At 52.1% G+C, this 19,020-nt stretch overlaps 1 protein-coding gene and 1 long non-coding RNA gene across 3 annotated transcripts in view; both read left to right on the top strand.

Annotated features, from left to right (window-relative positions):
• The window catches only part of OGFRL1 (opioid growth factor receptor like 1), a 45,202-nt gene that overhangs the window by 23,412 nt on the left and 2,770 nt on the right, over positions 1 to 19,020 (top strand). The window contains exons 8-9 of one of the 2 annotated variants that reach the window (XM_068168731.1): positions 17,640 to 18,144; positions 18,690 to 18,863. The gene's annotated coding sequence lies outside the window, so the exon portion shown is untranslated. Of the gene's footprint in view, positions 1 to 6,860; positions 7,372 to 17,639; positions 18,145 to 18,689; positions 18,864 to 19,020 lie in introns of those variants that run through there. The other variant, XM_068168732.1, reaches the window with a different exon arrangement.
• Positions 7,487 to 11,023, top strand: LOC137456995 (uncharacterized). The gene is made up of 3 exons (XR_010991186.1): positions 7,487 to 8,094; positions 8,339 to 8,499; positions 9,960 to 11,023. It is a non-coding gene; the product is annotated as an uncharacterized lncRNA (long non-coding RNA).

The following is a 19,020-nucleotide window of genomic DNA, read 5'->3' as shown; positions in this document are numbered from 1 at the left end:
GATGTTCTTCATTGAGGCTTAAAATGTTTATAACAATCACATTAATTGCAAAAATGTGATTTAGCTAACAAAAAATCCCCAACAAAACACCTGGGAATACTCCTCTTAAAATTACATTTTAATAGCTTTTTTTTTTTTTCCCCATTTGTCTGGACTGGGTAATAAACTGGAAGACAAATATCTTCTCTCCCTGGGGTCAAGCAGGCCAAGTAGTATGGGGATGAAGCGATCCACAGAATCATTCAGATTGAAAGAGATCCCTGGGATCATCGGGTCAAACCACTGACCCTACCCAACAAGGTTCACCCCTAAACCATAGCCCCAAGCACCACATCCAAATCACCTTTAAATACATCCAGGCTCGGGGACTCAAACACCTCCCTGGGCAGCACATTCTAATCCCTGACCACTCTTGTTCCTAAGGTCCATTCTAAACCTACCCAGTGGCAGCTTGAGGCTGTTCCCCCTTGTTCTTTTGCTAACTACCTGTGAGAGAAACCATCACTAACCTCTCCACAATGTTCTTTGAGGTAGTTGCAGAAAGCAATGAGTTCTCTCCTTAGCCTCCTCTTCTTCAAACTAAACAGACCTAGCTCCCAAGCACAAAGATGGGCTGGGCAGAGGATGGATTTGAGAGCAGCCCTGAGGAGAAGTTGGTGAGAGGCCTTGAACACAAGCCCTATGAGGAGAGGCTGAGGGAGCTGGGATTGTTTAGCCTGGAGAAGAGGAGGCTCAGGGGTGACCTCATTGCCCTCTACAACTACCTGAAGAGTGGTTGTAGCCAGGAGGGGGTTGGCCTCTTCTCCCAGGCAACCAGCACCAGAACAAGGGGACACAGTCTCAAGCTGTGCCAGATGAGGTTTAGACTCGAGGTGAGGAGGAAATTCTTCACCGAGCGAGTCATTCGTCATTGGAACGGGTTGCCCAGGGAGGTGGTTGAGTCATCGACCCTGGAGGCGTTCAAGGGGAGATTGGACGTGGCACTTGGTGCCATGGTCTAGTCATGGGGTCTGTGTTGATAGGTTGGACTCGATGATCCTCGAGGTCCTTTCCAACCTAAGTTATACTGTGATACTGTAACATAAACTGACACCCGCAGCTCAGAAAGCCAAAGGTGTCCTGGGCTGTATCAAAAGAGGTGTGCCTATCAGGCTGAATAGAGGTGATTCTTCCCCTCTGCTCTCTGCTGTGTGCAGCTCTGGGGCCCCCAGTGTCAGAAAGACACAGACCTTATTGGGACAAGTTCAGAGGAAGGCCATGAAGATGATCAGAGGGCTGGAACCACATGAGGCCAGGTTGAGAGAGTTGGAGTTGTTCAGCCTAGAAAAAAGAAGGCTCTAGGTCCAAATATTTGCCTGCTTTGATAAACTCTTGGACTGCTTTTAAAATATTTTAATGTAGTTTATGAAATGCATTGGGTGGGTTTTTTTGCAGGTAATATTCTATAGACCTCATCATTTGAAAGTTCAGTGTAGGAAGAACATTTAAAATTCAGCTAGCTCTTTCTATTTGTATTTAGGGTATAAATCAGACATAATTCATACACAGTTCCTTCCAGGTTTAGACATTTATGGAGCACTGTGTATGGCTATAAACATTTTGTGGCAACTGTTTCAAATTTCAGCATAAAAAAAGAAAAAAAAGAGAGAAAAAAATCACTTTCACTTCTCTAATTTCCTTTGAAAGCTGAAACAAGGAAGTTTCTCCTTTTTTTTTTTTCCCCTGCTTCCAAACTGGCAGCTGAAATTAAGGCCTTGAATTGCTTCTGCAAACTAGGGCTTGGAACCTTCAGGCCTTCATGGGACCGTCAGTAACTTGGAGGCAAATCTGCAGAGATCATTAACTAAAAATGCAGAGGTGTGGAAGTTTCCAAAACTACAAGGCTCCTAATGATACAAACAAGGCTGGTACAAGCTAGGAGCAGTGGCTGACACCCCACCAGGCTGTGCTGCCACTCAGTGAGACCTGGTCAGGCTGCAGAGCTGGGCAGAGTGGAACCTTGTGAAGTTCAGCAAGGGCAAGTGTGGGGTCCTGCACCTGGGGAGGAATAACCCCTTGCAGCAGGACAGGTGAGGGGTTGAGCTGCTGGAGAGCAGCTCCAAGGAGAAGGACCTGGGAGAGCTGGTGGACAAGTTCACCAGGAGTCAGCAATGTGTTCTCATGGCCAAGAAGGCCAATAGCATGGGATGCACAAAGAGTGTGGCCAGCAAGTCAAGGGCTAGTCTTCTTCCTCTCAACTCTGCTCCAGTGAGGCCACATCTGGAGTACTGTATCCAGTTCTGGGCTCCTCGGTTCAAGAGAAAGGGAACTACTGGAGACACTCCACAGAGAGCTACAAAGATGATGAAACTGGCGCATCTCTCTTGTGAGGAAAGACTCAGAGGCCTGGGACTGTTTAGACTGGAGAAGAGTAGTCTGAGAGAGAGTCTTATTGGTGCTGATCAGTATATAACAGATAAAGGTCAAGAGGATGGATCTGGGCTCTTCTCAGGGATAGAACAAGGGGTAATGGGCACAAACTAGAACACAGGGGGGTTTATCTGAACATAAGGGGCGGCACGAAATCTTTGAGGCTGACAGCACTGGAACAAACTGCCCAGATTGTGGAGTCTTCTTCTCTGGAGGTATTGGAGAACTGTCTGGATGTGATTCTTTACAACCTACTCTGGATGAACCTGCTTTAGCAAGGGAGTTGGAGTAGATGCCAGAGCAGAGGCAGCCTGTCCCAGTGCTCTGCCACCCTCCAAGTGAAGAATTTTTTGCCTTGTGTTGACATGGATTCATTTGGGAAATTACATAAATAGCATTATTTTGGTGGGAGCAATCTAAGAGCAAAGGTGAAGGTAGGACTTTGGGGACCAAATCCTTTGGTATGAAATAAAAATACAGAATTACAAAATAGCATCCCAAATATCATTTTGTCATCCAGATAACTCTAGAGTCTGCCTAACCCTAAATTGTCTGACCTATTAAGTCACGTTTTCTACATGCCTGATGTCCCATTCCTGGCCAGATTCAGAAGGTGGAATTCCAGTGTCAGGAGTCAAATGGGATTTAATGACGGTTAAAGATGGCACTACTAACTGTAGTTATGTCACAGCTTTTCCTCTTAACTCTGGTGGTCATTTGGACAGTGACTTCGCTGGGCTGGAGACTGTGACAGGCCCGAAAATACCATCCCATGCTCAAAGAGTTGAAACTCAAAGCAATAAATGGGTAATCATAGGAATGTTTAGGATTTGCACAATGCCATTCACATAGATCATGGCAGTAGCTCCGTTTCTGTGTTTATCTGGCATGGTTGCTTCCTGATTTTGCAAAGACAACCACCAGCAAGATTAAAGAACCTTTGTTTCTCTTGTAGCTGTACATCTCCTATGGTTGGGCATTTGAAACAATTTCATGCCCAAAAGCATTGCCAAGCCATGAAACAGGCTCCCCAGGGCAGTGATGGAGTCACCATCCCTGGAAGGATTTAAAGGATGGGGAGATGTGGTGCTGAGGGACATGGTTTAGTGCTGAGTTAATGGTTGGACTTGATGATCTTAAAGGTCTTTTCAGCCAAAATGATTCTAAAAGGAATTAGTAAATATTCAACTGAACCCCTGAAGTGGTCTCTCTTCACAGGTGAAACTGGGATGCTGTTGAGAGCTTAAGGTCACTTATTTGAAAAATAACCCTCAGTTGGTTTTGGTTTCTGATGTGAAAGATTCTTTGATTTTCTGCCTCAGATTTGCTTTGCCTGTATTTTTCGTATAGTGCTACAGTGAAAGTCAAACATATCTCAGGATGTTTGGGTGATGGATAGCTTGTAAAGCAATGCAATGAAACCATGGGAAGCTGATGAGATGCTTTCCGTGGAAGCCGGGCTGCAGGACAAGAGAGGCAATTCACAAGTGGTAGAGCAGCTGGCAGCTCCAACTCGGCCATCTGGACTTGCATGATTTTACATTCACTGTCACTAACTCTGACAGGATCTGAATAGAGCTGGCTACAAGTGGAGATGAGCTGCCTTTTGAATAGAATGCATTGTGTGCAGAGGCTTGGCAGGGACACATAGGAGGGTGTGTGTCTGATACCAGCCAGCCAGGAGGAACCTGTCTGCACCATGTGATGGATGCCCCAGGGTGAGCATTGCTTCCGAGGGGGCCAACCAAAATGATATGAGAGACATGGCACTGACCTCTGGGACATTCCCCACCGTGGGGCACCCACCAGCCTGTGGAACAGGGGCTAGGGGGCTGCAGCTATTTTGGGGGGCCACTCCCTCCTTTATTTCTCTAGCAGAGCTCCCCTTTTGGGGGAGGGAGGATGGATATCCATCTAACTATTAAAGTAGTGAGCTGATGGCTGGACAGGTTCCCTCGTTTTGTGCCTTTTTTTAGGGTGAACAGAAAAGGGGGGATCTTGGTAGAGTGATGATGTCATGTGCAGGGAGCGATGATGCAGCAGCAGAGCAGATCAGTGAGGGATGGGGTAGCCACCTAAAAAGGATGCTTATAGTTCTGGATGCTTTAAATGAGTGAAAATTGCTGGAGGGGGATTAAAAATATTTAAAGCTGGAAGTATTAGTGTGAGGTATCACAGTATAAAAAAAAAAATAAAATAACTGACAAAACATCACAGTATCACAGTATAACCAAGGTTGGAAGAGACCTCGAGGATCATCGAGTCCAACCTATCAACACAGACCTCCTGACTAGACCATGGCACCAAGTGCCACGTCCAATCTCCTCTTGAACACCTCCAGGGACGGTGACTCCACCACCTCCCTGGGCAGCACAATCCAATGACGAACAACTCGCTCGGTGAAGAACTTTCTCCTCACCTCGAGTCTAAACCTCATCTGGCACAGCTTGAGACTGTGTCCCCTTGTTCTGGTGCTGGTTGCCTGGGAGAAGAGACCAACCTCTTCCTGGCTACAACCTCCTTTCAGGTAGTTGTAGAGGGCAATGAGGTCACCCCTGAGCCTCCTCTTCTCCAGGCTAAACAATCCCAGCTCCCTCAGCCTCTCCTCATAGGGCTTGTGTTCAAGGCCTCTCACCAGCCTTGTTGCCCTTCTCTGGACACGTTCATGACAAAGAAAAAATAATTCTATCAGTGAATATCAAAAGAAAATTTGTATTGCAACTTTCATCTGATAACTAACCTCAAAGAACCAGATGGAAAGATGTTTATTTCCCATCACTTCCTTGAAAACACAGTGTTACTTTTCTCCCCCCCAGCTTTCCTTTACCTCTAAGCTGTGCAACTCCAACCACTGCATTGCTTTATGCTGTATTTGCAGAAAAATCTATTTTCCAGTCTAATGCCCTCCTAGTTCTCAAAGAACCTAAAGAAACTCATAGAGTCTCATCACAGTATCACAGTACAACTAAGGTTGGAAATGACCTCGAGGATCATCGAGTCCAACCTAACCTCATGCTTTGTAACTGCCCATACGGAAGTGATTTTGCCCTGCTGTCAGCCAAAGAGCACAGGAACATGAATATTTTGCACAGAATCACCCAAATGAAAATCTCTTACGCCTTGGTGGCTTCTAAAAACAAATAAATTTGGTGCTTGATATAGGGCTGTCGCAGTATGCTTTTCACACTAGGTCTTTCCTCAGGTTTCTTACTTAGGTGTTCCAATAGAGAAAAAGCTCTCTCCTTTTTTCAATGTTTTCCTGCTAGATATTGAAGCATTGTATTAATTTATATGTAAAAAAGCTTTTTAAATGACCCCTCTGTATCTCCTCTATTAGAATGTACAATATATTTATATATTTATATTTAGAATATAAAAGAAATCTTAAGTAGCTCCACATAGGGATTTGAAACATAACTTATGCTTGTATAAATGAAAAATAGAATTTTTGTGTGCACTTAAAAAAATAAACAGAAAAAACTCTGGACAGAGCCAACTGAGCTGCTCCACACAGAGCGCGGCGGGCTCAGTGTCACCAGCGCGTGCTGTCTTAGCAGTGCTGCCTCCTCTCTAAATGTCCTGAATACCTGAACGTCTTGGGGGGGGAGGGGGGGGGGGCGCGCTGGGGGAGGAGCAAGAGGGGAGAGACTATGAGCCCTATGAGGAGAGGCTGAGGGAGCTGGGGTTGCTTAGCCTGGAGAGGAGGAGACTCAGGGGTGACCTTCTTGCTCTCTACAACTCCCTGAAGGGAGGTTGTAGCCAGGAGGGGGTTGGTCTCTTCCCCCAGGCAACCAGCACTAGAACAAGAGGACACAGTCTCAAGCTGTGCCAGGGGATGTTTAGGCTTGAGGTTAGGAAGAAGGTCTTAGTATCATAGTATCATAGTATCATTCAGGGTTGGAAGGGACCACAAGGATCATCTAGTTCCAACCCCCCTGCCATGGGCAGGGTCTTCATAGAATAGAATAGAACAGACCAGGTTGAAAGAGAGATTGGCCCTTGGAATGTGCTGCCCAGGGAGGTGGTGGAGTCACCATCACTGGAAGTGTTTAGAAAGAGACTGGATGAGGCACTCAGCACCATGGTTTAGTTGATTAGATGGTGTTGGAATGGAGTAGAATAGAATAGAATAGACCAGGTTGGAAGAGACCTTCAAGATCATCGTGTCCAACCTATCATCCAACACCACCCAACCAACTAAACCATGCAACCAAGCACCCTATCCAATCTCCTCCTGAACACCTCCAAAGATGGTGACTCCACCACCTCCCTGGGCAGCCCATTCCAATGGGCCATCACTCTCTCTGTGCAGAACCTCTTCCTAACCTCTAGCCTAAACCTCCCCCGGTGCAGCCTGAGACTGTGTCCTCTTGTTGGGCCCGGTGATGATCAAAGTTCTTTTCCAAGCTGCTTACTCCTGTTTGGTTTTATTCTCCTGCATGAATTGTCAGTTCAAAGCACTCGAGAGAAATGTGATGGCTGTGCTGCAAAGCATCAGACTGGGGACCGAAAGACAACGTCCTGTGCATTGGACGTATTGGGATATTCCAGGAACCTCTGTGCTGCCACAGACCTGGACTTAAACTCGTTCCAGATGCCGCGGTGTGTTCCACATGACAATCGCACTCGGCACATGAAGAGTGGCGAAGACACTTCCCTTGTTTCCTTTGTGGAAGGCCTTTGTTTGTCCCCCGACCCCGGGAGATCGTGTCGGGGGCTGTGTTCCTCTCGGGCAGGCTGAGGACGAGGCTGCCCTCGGCAGCAGGCGTGCCGCAAGCGGAGCGGCGAAGCTGTGTTCCTGGCAGTTCTCTCTCCACCTGGATCAGGACAAAGGTGCCGGCCGACAAGGACTTGCACTGACACAGGGTCAGAGAGCTGAGAGCACCAAAGGGTTTAATTGGTGAGAGCAACAGACTTGGTTGCTGCCACCCGCTGCTAAGTGGCCCCCTAATGGGGTTTGGAGGCAGGTAAAGGTTTCTTTTGGCGTGTGAAGGGGTTTTGTGGGCATCTAGAAGGGGTGTGGAGCCCCCTGAAAGGGTCTGGGATAGTGTCAGGGGGTTCTAGGCTGGTCCACCAGCGGGTCTGGGGACATTGGAAGCATCTGGGGGTACCTAAAGTGGAGCTGGGTGTTTCAGATGGGGGGTTTGGGTGCATCCAAAGGGGTTTTGTGGGCATCTAAGTTGGAGAATCTGTGGGGGTCCTGAAGGAGTTGGGGGGTTCTCAGTGAGGTTTTGGAGTCTCTATGGAGTCCCTGTTGTATCTTGGGTCTGCTGTGGGATTGGTAGTGACTGGGTGCTCCGGTTTTGGTGGCTCCAGGGCAGCAGGTACCCACAGGGCTATGCCTTGCTTTATGTTCCCCAGCTGTGGGCCAAGCAGGAGCCCCAGGGGAAGGGAATTTCAGCATGTGGCGGGTGATAGTGGAGGCGCCTTCCTGACAAAATGGCTTTGGGGGTTTGGTTAGGTCTTGTTTTTATGGTTGACTCACTCTTGCTTTCTTTCCTTTTTTTTCAGGGAGCTTAACTGCTTTGCCTGAGGACCAGTTGCAGATTTGTATTCGGCCTCAGCCACAAGCCCTGACACGGAGCGGGGTGCTTTGGTGTCAGAATGTGGAGCTGTTGGAAACCCAATTGCTCACTGAAAAAAAGGAAAGGAATAATTTGTCATAAAAAAATCCCCACAGTTCCTGTAAGCTTTCGAGTTCCTACTTAATAATATAAAGCAGTTTGTGGTTTGGTTGGTTTGGTTTTTTTCTTGTTGTGCTGCAAAGATTTTGATAGGAATTTCTAGGTATTAACTACAGCCAGAGCAAGCCTCTACTTGCCCTGGGAACGCAGTGAAAACCTTTTGGGAATTGGTTCTGCTCTGTTACTCCTCAAGCTATGAGCAGACACACAGACAGTTGTTAACAGAGTTTCTTTGTGCATTCCAGGTCCGGTGTGTTCAGACCAGCAGGATCTTCCTGGGCCATCCAATTACGGTTTCCGTTGACACTTTTCAGCCCTTACATCCGGTTTGCCGACAGAGGATGTTGGGTTTGTGGGCCCTGGCAGCGACAGTTTTCCAAAGAGGAGCTCTAAGGCCAGCTGCAAGGTTAGGTTTGGATTCTCCTGGGGTGCCTGTGCTTGAAAGCCCCCCAGAGGCCGTGCAGAGTGGTGCTCGCAGTAGCTCTGTGCAAGTCTGCCGTGGGCTCAGGAGGCCAGTATCTAGAGAGAGGGAAGGACAGAGACACTTCTAAGACAGTTTTAAAGAAATAATTATGAGAAGAGGCAAATTAATTCTGGGGACTAATGTGATATATCTGTTTAAGAGGAAAAAAAATGAAGGAGGTTTCTGACCATAACCAGGCTGACAAAGCACAGTAATGTGGTTTCCTATGGGATTCAACTCCTCCTGCGTTGCACAGGACACTTCAACAGCTGTCCTGACAAGCTATAAGTAATGAACTTAATCCACCCTGTGCGAGCAATGGGGCAAAAGATTACAAAATCCATGTATGCAATTGAGATGTGTTACGTTGGGACGCCCAGGATACACCTCATCAAGCTCTCCTAGTGTTTAGACGCAAGATGGAAGAAGGAAGGGGGAAGACAGAGCAGAAGGTCTATTTAAATATGAAACTCCTAGGCTGAAAGAAAAGAAAAACATTTTAAAGAGCACTCAGTGAGACTCTGTCACCAGCATAGCTAATCACAGAATCACTGAGTGTTAGGGGTTGGAAGGGACCCCAAAATAGCATCCGGTCCAACCCCTGTGCCAGTGCAGGATCACCTGGGGCAGGTTTTGAATGTCTCCAGAGACTCCACTAACTCTCTGGGCAGCCTGCTCCAGGGCTCTGGCACACACAGTGAAAAGGTTTTCCCTTCTGTTCCTGCGGAACTGCCTCCTTTTATTCGTCGGACGCAGCGAAGCCGCTGGGTCGTGTTGCTGCGGCAAGGTGACCCACCCTGTAGTTCAGGGCCTGGGTCTGTGCCTTCATGGCAGCCTGTTCCCTTGGCACCCTGTCAGCTTAACAGCCCTGTACTCGGGGCCTGTGTGACGAGTTGTGGAGCCCTCCATCCCCCTTCTGTCCCCAGCAGCAGCCCAAGGTCCCTGGAAGCAGGGCTGGGGAGGCTGCTTTAGGCAGCTAACAGGAACCAACCTTGCCTGGCCCTTAGGGGGCTGAGGTCAGTCCCTGGGCTCCTGAAGAGGAGGTGTTGCGCTGCTGCCAGGAGGGCCAGCCCGTAGGTGGGGCACGGGCCAGAGCCTGTGGCTCTCTGTGGGGCTTTTTGGGAGTGCTGCTGAGGCCTCACTCTGTCCTGTTGGCATCCTTTGTCAGGGTAGCCAGATCCTAGGCCTGATGTCTATCGTTAGCTCAATCGCAGAATTTCCTCGTCTGCTGTTCCTGTCCGTAAATTTTTGCCAGTGCTTCTGTAATAAAAAGGTTTTCATTTCTCCTGTAACTTGCAAGCTGGTGACCTCCTTAGGAGCACCACTGTGTTGTTCACAAAGTTCTTTGCTGTTGCAAAGCTGGGAGAAGTGTGAGGTTCAGCTGATGAAGTTTCTCTCTTTAGGAGTGTCTGCTCAGCCGTCCTCTTCCTGGATCTCGGAGCTTTGTCTCTCCCTGTTTGCGGTGCCCCGACAAGGACTTGTGCCGACACATCCTCGGGAAGCTGAAACCACCAAAGGGTTTAATGGGTTTGAGACAAAATTCACCCAACTCCTTCTGCGGTGGTGTACGGGAAAGAGTCGGTAGGGGAAGCCGCAGGACAGCCTGCAGCAAAGCTCAGGACTTGTTCCCTCGCCTCTGCCTTCTGCACGTCTCCTCGTCGGCCGCCTGTAAGCGAGACGCTTCACCAGCTGGCTTGTTTGAATTCAGCAAAGTTATGGCATGGAAGTTATCTGGTAGGAGTCGTTGCTAAACAGATGCAGTTGAAGCTTTGTATCTTCCGTTCTCTCTACTAGTTATTCTAATCTTGCCCTGTTGGTTTAGCCCATCAGTTTTCATGTTCTCTTCATGTATTAGTAGCAGAAGAAAGGGCCCCTTGATTCCAGTATTTCTTGCTGTAGTTCAGAGGTAGAGTTGGCTTTCCCTCTGACCTTTTACACTTTTACTTTGTGTTAAGTGGAACCCAAAACTGAATAGGATACTTTGTGTAAAGCTTGAGCAGCCCTTAACTTTCGAATTATTATACTGCATGCACTACTGCTTTGCAACATTCACAGGACTGTGGTGGTGTCAGATAGTTCACTTGCATTTAGCTCCTCAGGGGCCAGGCCTTCCTTTGGGCTGATAGTCTTGGCCAAAGCTGCAATGTTCAGTCCTTGCTGTGAAAGGCAGGAGGTGCTGGCTGGGCAGTTTGCTTTATTTTGTGCCTTTTTGGGGGTGAATCAAAGGGAGTGGGGGGATTGTGGGTGGGCTGGTTCTGCCACGTGGGGCAGGGGGCTGCTGCAGCAGAGGAGCAGGTGAGCGAGGGCTGGGCCCCCCCCCCTAAAGTGCTGAAAATTCTCCGAGGGGACCACACTATCTGTAAAAGTGTAAGTACTGGGGTGAGGCGAGGCGGAGGCAAACCTCTGGTTTGCAGCTGGAGAGGGAGGGCTTGGAGTGACTGGTGCGTAAGAAAGCTTTGGAAACGACCCCTGTCTGCCCTCTCTGCTTCTAAAAGGCTTTTAGCGTTGGAAAATAAAAGCCACGTGGGGGCCCGGCTGCTGCCCACGCCCAGGGAGGTGCTCAGTGCTGCCACCCGGTGTGTAACGGCCGGCAGTGCAGCCGTGCCGCGGCGTGTGCCGCCCCGGGGGAGCTCAATGCTGCCACCCGGTGTGTAACGGCCGGCAGTGCAGCCGTGCCGCGGCGTGTGCCGCCCCGTGGGAGCTCAATGCTGCCACCCGGTGTGTAACGGCCGGCAGTGCTGGCGGAACGAACGTTTTTCTGACAGCTCTTGGAGGAACATTTCTGTACAGGTGTTCCCCAGGGCTCCTCAGCTGCTCAGAACTCAACGTGTTGTCTTGGAGGGGAATAAAAACCATGGAAAGCTGAGCGTGAGGTGAAAACGCAGGCACCGCCCCCGCCAGCGTGGCGCCGCCCCCGCCAGCGTGGCGCCGCCCCCGCCAGCGTGGCGCCGCCCCCGCCAGCGTGGCGCCGCCCCCGCCAGCGTGGCGCCGCCCCCGCCAGCGTGGCACCGCCCCCGCCAGCGTGGCGCCGCCCCCGCCAGCGTGGCGCCGCCCCCGCCAGCGTGGCGCCGCCCCCGCCAGCGTGGCGCCGCCCCCGCCAGCGTGGCGCCGCCCCCGCCAGCGTGGCGCCGCCCCCGCCAGCGTGGCACCGCCCCCGCCAGCGTGGCGCCGCCCCACCCGCGTGGCGCCGCCCCACCCGCGTGGCACCGCCCCCCTCCCGCGTGGCACCGCCCCCCCCAGCGTGTCACCGCCCCCTAGCCTGAACCCCACCCCCCAGCATGGCACCGCCCTCAACAACATGGCGCCAGATGCTTTAAAATGGCTCAGTGCAGGGTCGTGGCTGGTAGAGGTTGGAGCTCTTCTGCTGTGTCCCAGGTCAGTGCCAGTCTCTGCTGCTTTGTGGGGTTTCTCTATAGCAGCCGCTGGAGCTGCGCGGGGCTTGGGGGGGTGGCCACCGGCGGGGCAGCGCGGGGCTTTTGGGGGGGGGGGCGTGTCCGGGCTTGGCCGGTGGGGCTCTGCGGGGATGGCGGCTGCTGCCTCAACCGTGCCCAGAGGCCCCGTGGGAGCTCAATGCTGCCACCCGGTGTGTAATGGCCGGCAGTGCAGCCGTGCCGCGGCGTGTGCCGCCCCGGGGGAGCTCAGTGCTGCCACCCTGTGTGTAATGGCCGGCAGTGCAGCCGTGCCGCGGCGTGTGCCGCCCCGGGGGAGCTCAGTGCTCAACCCTGTGTGTAATGGCCGGCAGTGCAGCCGTGCCGCGGCGTGTGCCGCCCCGGGGGAGCTCAGTGCTCAACCCTGTGTGTAATGGCCGGCAGTGCAGCCGTGCCGCGGCGAGTGCCGCCCCGTGGGAGCTCAATGCTGCCACCCGGTGTGTAATGGCCGGCAGTGCAGCCGTGCCGCGGCGTGTGCCGCCCCGGGGGAGCTCAATGCTGCCACCCGGTGTGTAATGGCCGGCAGTGCAGCCGTGCCGCGGCGTGTGCCGCCCCGGGGGAGCTCAATGCTGCCACCCGGTGTGTAATGGCCGGCAGTGCAGCCGTGCCGCGGCGTGTGCCGCCCCGTGGGAGCTCAATGCTGCCACCCTGTGTGTAATGGCCGGCAGTGCTGCCGTGCCGCGGCGTGTGCCGCCCCGGGGGAGCTAATTTCTGCAGCCTAACTGCGCTGAATGCTCGAAAATTCTTAGGGGAAGAGCGGAGAGCTTGAGTCGAGCGTCGCTATGGGTCCGGCGCCTGCGCCCTAGCCCGACTCTGCTCGCGCCAGGGGGGCAGCGTCCCGGTGGTCGCTATGGATACGGCGCCTGCGCCCTAGCCCGGCTCTGCTCGTGCCAGTGGGGCAGCGTCCCGGTGGTCGCTATGGATACGGCGCCTGCGCCCTAGCCCGGCTCTTCTCGCGCTAGGGGGGCACCGTCCCGGTGGTCGCTATGGATACGGCGCCCGCGCCGCAGCGGGTCCGGTCCCGCGCACGCGCCCTCCTCGCGGGCTGCGCCCCGCTTTTCTGGCCGGGGGGGCGGGCGCCGCGCTGAGCAGCTTTGGAGCCGGAGCGGTGGCGGAGAGCCCTGTTTCGGCGCCTGACGCCGTTCTGTGCCCCAGGGTGCCTGCGAACCGCCGTCCTTTGGCGGGGCAAGGGGTCCTGGCGCATTCGGGGAGCTCGCAGTGCGGTTTGCGGTGTCGCTGCCAGCCCGGGACTCCCAGGTGTGTTCCTTCCGGCGTCTGAAGGTGGTCTGGGGCCATCGGCAGGGCTTTTGGGGGTGACGGAGGAGGTCTGGGGACACCTAAAAGGGTCTGGGGATATGTAAAGTTCTGGTGGGGCCATCTGAAAGGGTCAAGGGTCGTGGAGAGGCAGCTGGGCACCTCCGACGGACCCTTTGGGAGGTCTCTGCAGGCTCCCGTGGGAGCTGGGGGTGTCTCGGGGTGGGTTTGGGTTTGGGTTTGGGTTTGTGCTGCAAACAGCGTTGATAATGACTTAGAGAAAGACACACAAGAGACTCAGTAAGTCTCTTGTATCGTGCTTCTATTCTGGCGCCTGACACAGGTAGGATCATTTCAAAAGAGCTGTGTGTCTTCAGAGAGGTTTGGGCAAACTTTTATACAAAAAGTTATCTGTCTATAATGACAGAGGTCCAGATGCTGCCTATCTATACAAAGCTTATCTATCTAAAAGAGCAGAAGTACACATATCATGTAGGTGTCCTTTATCTTATACAAAAGAGCATCTTGTCCAAGACTAACAGAAGTGAATCACTGACAAATCCTGTTATTCCTTCTCTATCCAAAGGCTGTCTGCCAGCCCCTCTCCTCCTCCCTGCGTCCCAGCATTTCAGCTAACAAGCGGAAAATTCTTATCAACTCTGTGGTTCTGTTAATGAGACTTTTCTGTTCGTCAATTCCCCCCTTTCTCACAGCCAACAGTATATTCCTATACTATATTTTCTTAAGGCAAACTTTGGACCCAGGCTTTCTGAGCTATCTTTCCCATGCTGACAATTGTGGAAGGTACTCTCAGATGTAGTCACCCAGTCTGATGCCCCCCAAGTCCAATTCATTGAGGCTTCCCCAAATAAAGGGGTCCTCATTTGGCCTCGAGGAAGTTCAGTGCATATCCAACAGTTAGAGAGATTAGTTTGCAAAGCCAATTCTTGCCTAACGTGTAAGTACATATTGCCTTCCCATCCCTCAATTTCCTTGCTGTGCTGCAAAGATTTTGAGGGGAATTTCTAGGTATTAACTACAGCCAGGGCAATCCTTCAAGTGCCCTAGGAATGCAGTGAAAACCTTTTGGGAATTGTTCCTGCTCTGGTACTCCTCAAGCTATGAGGAGCTCTTCAGGGCAGCTCCAAGGTTAGGTTTGGATTCTCCTGGAGTCTCACACAGAACGAGTCTCACGATTCCAGTGGTCTAATTTCATAGCTGCATTTTCTTCTCTCTGCCTAGGTGACAGGACGACCTCACTAATGAAGAGAGATAGCCTGAGCTCTGCAGGAACCTTGAACCCAAGCAGCCAGTGCCTTCTGTGAGTACAAGCTGTCCTTGCTCAACGTGGAACTAGTTGAGAGCTGAAGCCAGACCACGCCTTAATTCCCTCAGCTTCCTCTTCTGCAGATTAAACAGTCCCAGTTCCTTCAGCCACTCCTCGTAGGACTTGTTATCCAGACCCCTCACCATCTTTGTGGCCCTTCTCTGGACTCACTCTCTCACAAGGGGTGTCCTGGGGAACACCACTCGTGCCCGGCCGTCCACCGGCTGGGTTTAACTCTGTTCCCCACTGCTCTTGGGGCCCAGCCATCCATCCTGTTCTGCTGTCCAGCAGTCCCTTTGAAAAACAATCCATCTGAAAAAAGAAGTAGCAGAGAAGGAAAGCTGAAGCTGCAAAGATTGCAGTCCCCTCAGTTCTGGTTGTAGCCAGGTGGGGGTTGGTCTCTTCTCCCAGGCAAGCAGCACCAGAGCAAGAGGACACAGTCTCAAGCTGTGCCAGGGGAGGTTTAGGCTGAATGTTAGGAAGAGGTTTACAGCTTGGCCAAAGACTCTTCTGATCCCTGTCTTCTGGTCGTGACCAGCAGCGTGCACGGGTGGCCAAGAAGGCCACTGGCGACCTGGCCAATATCGGGAACAGTGTGGCCAGCAGGAGCAGGGAGGTCATTCTGCCCCTGCACTTGGCACTGGTTAGGGCACACCTTGAGTCCCGTGTCCAGTTCTGGGCCCCTCCGTTTAAGCAAGACGTTGAGTTGCTGGAAGGAGTCCGGAGAAGGGCAACAAAGCTGGGGAGGGGTTTGGAGCACAGGCCTGTGAGGAGCGGCTGAGGGAGCTGGGGTTGCTTAGCCTGGAGAAGAGGAGGCTCAGGGGAGACCTTCTTGCTCTCTGCAACTCCCTGAAGGGAGGTTGTAGCCAGGTGGGGGTTGGTCTCTTCTTCCAGGCAAGCAGCACCAGAACAAGAGGACACAGTCTCAAGCTGTGGCAGGGGGGGTGTAGGCTAGAGGTTGGGAAGAGGTTCTGCACAGAGAGAGTGATTGCCCATTGGAGTGGGCTGCCCAGGGAGGTGGTGGAGTCACCATCTTTGGAGGTGTTCAGGAGGAGACTGGATAGGGTGCTTGGTTGCATGGTTTAGTTGATTAGGTGGTGTTGGATGATAGGTTGGACACGATGATCTTGAAGGTCTCTTCCAACCTGGTCCGGTCCATTCCATTCCATCACCATCTAATCAACTAAACCACGGCACTGAGTGCCTCATCCAGTCTCTTTCTAAACACTTCCAGTGATGGTGACTCCACCACCTCCCTGGGCAGCACATTCCAAAGGCCAATCTCGATTTCAACCTGCTCTATTCTATTCTATGAAGACCTTCTTCCTAACATCCAGGTTTAATTGGTGAGAGCCACAGACTTGGTTGCTGCCACCCGCTGCTAAGGGGTCTGAGTGGCCCCCAAATGGGGTTTGGAGGCAGGTAAAGGTTTCTTTTGGCGTGTGAAGGGGTTTTGTGGGCATCTAGAAGGGGTGTGGAGTCCCCTGAAAGGGTCTGGGATAGTGTCAGGGGGTTCTGGGCTGGTCTACCAGCGGGTCTGGGGACATTAGAAGCGTCTGGGGGTACCTAAAACGGAGCTGGGCGTATCAGATGGGGGGTTTGGGTGCCTCCAAAGGGGTTTTGTGGGCATCTAAGTTGGGGAATCTGGGGGGGTCCTGAAGGAGTTGGGGGGTTCTCCTCAAGCTATGAGCAGACACACAGACAGTTGTTAAGGGACTTTCTTTGATCATTCCAGGTCTGGTGTGCTGGGACTGGCAGGACCTTCCTGAGCTGTCCACGTACAGTTTCTGTCGACACTCTTCAGCTCGTACATCCGGTTTGCTGACAGAGGGTGTGGGGTTTGTGGGGCCCGGCAGCGAGACTTTTCCAAAGAGGAGCTCTTCAGGGCAGCTCCAAGGTTAGGTTTGGATTCTCCTGGAGTCGCACACAGAACGAGTCTCACGATTCCAGTGGTCTAATTTCATAGCTGCATTTCCTTCTCTCTGCCTAGGTGACAGGACGACCTCACTAATGAAGAGAGATAGCCTGAGCTCTGCAGGAACCTTGAACCCAAGCAGCCAGTGCCTTCTGTGAGTACAAGCTGTCCTTGCTCAACGTGGAACTAGTTGAGAGCTGAAGCCAGACCATACCTTAATTCCCTCAGCTTCCTCTTCTGCAGATTAAACAGTCCCAGTTCCTTCAGCCACTCCTCATAAGGCTTGTTATCCAGACCCCTCACCAGCTTTGTGGCCCTTCTCTGGACTCACTCTCTCACAAGGGGTGTCCTGGGGAACACCACTCGTGCCCGGCCGTCCACCGGCTGGGTTTAACTCTGTTCCCCACCGCTCTTGGGGCCCAGCCATCCATCCTGTTCTGCTGTCCAGCAGTCCCTTTGAAAAAAAATCCATCTGAAAAAAGAAGTAGCAGAGAAGGAAAGCTGAAGCTGCAAAGATTGCAGTCCCCTCAGTTCTGGTTGTAGCCAGGTGGGGGTTGGTCCCTTCTCCCAGGCAAGCAGCACCAGAGCAAGAGGGCACAGTCTCAAGCTGTGCCAGGGGAGGTTTAGGCTGGATGTTAGGAAGAAGGTCTTCATAGAATAGAATAGAGCAGGTTGAAAGAGAGATTGGCCTTTGGAATGTGCTGCTCAGGGAGGTGGTGCCCAGGGAGTCACCATCACTGGAAGTGTTTAGAAAGAGACTGGATGAGGCACTCAGTGCCATGGTTTAGTTGATTAGATGGTGTTGGAATGGAATGGAATAGAATAGAATAGAATAGACCAGACCGAGTAGGAAGAGACCTTCAAGATCATCGTGTCCAACCTATCATCCAACACCACCTAATCAACTAAACCATGCAACCAAGCACCCTATCCAGTCTCCTCCTGAACACCTCCAAAGATGGTGACTCCAGCACCTCCCTGGGCAGCCCATTCCAATGGGCCATCACTCTCTCTGTGCAGAACCTCTTCCTAACCTCTAGCCTAAACCTCCCCTGGTGCAGCCTGAGACTGTGTCCTCTTGTTGGGCCCGGTGATGATCAAAGTTCTTTTCCAAGCTGCTTACTCCTGTTTGGTTTTATTCTCCTGCATGAATTGTCAGTTCAAAGCACTCGAGAGAAATGGTGTGATGGCTGTGCTGCAAAGCATCAGACTGGGGACCGAAAGACAACCTCCTGTGGATCGATGTACCGGGATATTCCAGGAACCTCTGTGCTGCCATAGACCTGGACTTAAACTCATTCCAGATGCCGCGGTGTGTTCCACATGACAATCGCACTCGGCACGTGAAGAGTGGCCAAGAGACTTCCCTTGTTTCCTTTGTGGAAGGCTTTTGTGTGTCCCCCGGCCCCGGGGGCCGTGTTCCTCTCGGGCAGGCTGCGGACGAGGCTGCCCTCGGCAGCAGGCGTGCCACAAGCGGAGCGGCGAAGCTGTGTTCCTGGCAGTTCTCTCTCCGCCTGGATCAGGATGAAGGTGCCGGCCGACAAGGACTTGCACTGACACAGGGTCAGAGAGCTGAGAGCACCAAAGGGTTTAATTGGTGAGAGCAACAGACTTGGTTGCTGCCACCCGCTGCTAAGTGGCCCCCACATGGGGTTTGGAGGCAGGTAAAGGTTTCTTTTGGCGTGTGAAGGGGTTTTGTGGGCATCTAGTAGGGGTGTGGAGCCCCCTGAAAGGGTCTGGGATAGTGTCAGGGGGTTCTGGGCTGGTCCACCAGCGGGTCTGGGGACATTGGAAGCATCTGGGGGTACCTAAAGTGGAGCTGGGTGTTTCAGATGGGGGGTTTGGGTGCAACCAAAGGGGTTTTGTGGGCATCTAAGTTGGAGAATCTGTGGGGGTCCTGAAGGAGTTGGGGGGGTTCTCAGTGAGGTTTTGGAGTCTGTATGGAGTCCCTGTTGTATCTTGGGTCTGCTGTGGGATTGGTAGTGACTGGGTGCTCCGGTTTTGGTGGCTCCAGGGCAGCAGGTACCCAGAGGGCTGTGCCTTGCTTTATGTTCCCCAGCTGTGGGCCAAGCAGGAGCCCCAGGGGAAGGGAATTTCAGCATGTGGCGGGTGATAGTGGAGGCGACTTCCTGACAAAATGGCTTTGGGGGTTTGGTTAGGTCTTGTTTTTATGGTTGACTCACTCTTGCTTTCTTTCCTTTTTTTTCAGGGAGCTTAACTGCTTTGCCTGAGGACCAGTTGCAGATTTGTATTCGGCCTCAGCCACAAGCCCTGACACGGAGCGGGGTGCTTTGGTGTCAGAATGTGGAGCTGTTGGAAACCCAATTGCTCACTGAAAAAAAGAAAAGGAATAATTTGTCATAAAAAAATCCCCACAGTTCCTGTAAGCTTTCGAGTTCCTACTTAATAATATAAAGCAGTTTGTGGTTTGGTTGGTTTGGTTTTTTTCTTGTTGTGCTGCAAAGATTTTGATAGGAATTTCTAGGTATTAACTACAGCCAGAGCAAGCCTCTACTTGCCCTGGGAACGCAGTGAAAACC

Source organism: Melanerpes formicivorus, unplaced genomic scaffold (assembly GCF_026170545.1).
Source record: "Melanerpes formicivorus ecotype bairdi unplaced genomic scaffold, bMelFor1.0.p_v2 SCAF_155, whole genome shotgun sequence".
Classification (NCBI taxonomy): domain Eukaryota; kingdom Metazoa; phylum Chordata; class Aves; order Piciformes; family Picidae; genus Melanerpes; species Melanerpes formicivorus.
The sequence above is the reverse complement of the archived record's forward strand: the minus strand, read 5'-3'. Positions and strand labels throughout refer to the sequence as shown.